The 201-nt window shown below is 73.6% G+C and overlaps 1 protein-coding gene across 1 annotated transcript in view; it reads right to left on the bottom strand.

Annotated features, from left to right (window-relative positions):
• P2RX2 (purinergic receptor P2X 2) overlaps positions 1-201 on the bottom strand; it is a 5,631-nt gene that overhangs the window by 3,141 nt on the left and 2,289 nt on the right. The window lies entirely within an intron of this gene.

The raw sequence follows: 201 nt of genomic DNA, 5'->3' as shown, positions 1-201 counted from the left end.
GCGGGCGGCAGCCCCCGCCCCACCCGCCCGCGGAGGCCCGCACGTCCCCGGAGAGGACACGGAGCCGCGGGGACATTGTTGAGATGCGGGAGGGAGACCCTGCGAGGCTCCCCGGGCCTCCTGGCGCCTCATGACCGTGCGCACTAAACCCGGGGGGCTGCCCCTGTGTCCAGTGCCCTGGCTTAGAACACTGGGGGGGAA

Source organism: Crocuta crocuta, unplaced genomic scaffold, assembly GCF_008692635.1.
Source record: "Crocuta crocuta isolate KB4526 unplaced genomic scaffold, BGI_CrCroc_1.0 scaffold114, whole genome shotgun sequence".
Lineage (NCBI taxonomy): Eukaryota > Metazoa > Chordata > Mammalia > Carnivora > Hyaenidae > Crocuta > Crocuta crocuta.
Note: the sequence above shows the minus strand (reverse complement) of the source record. Positions and strands in the feature narration are given on the sequence as shown.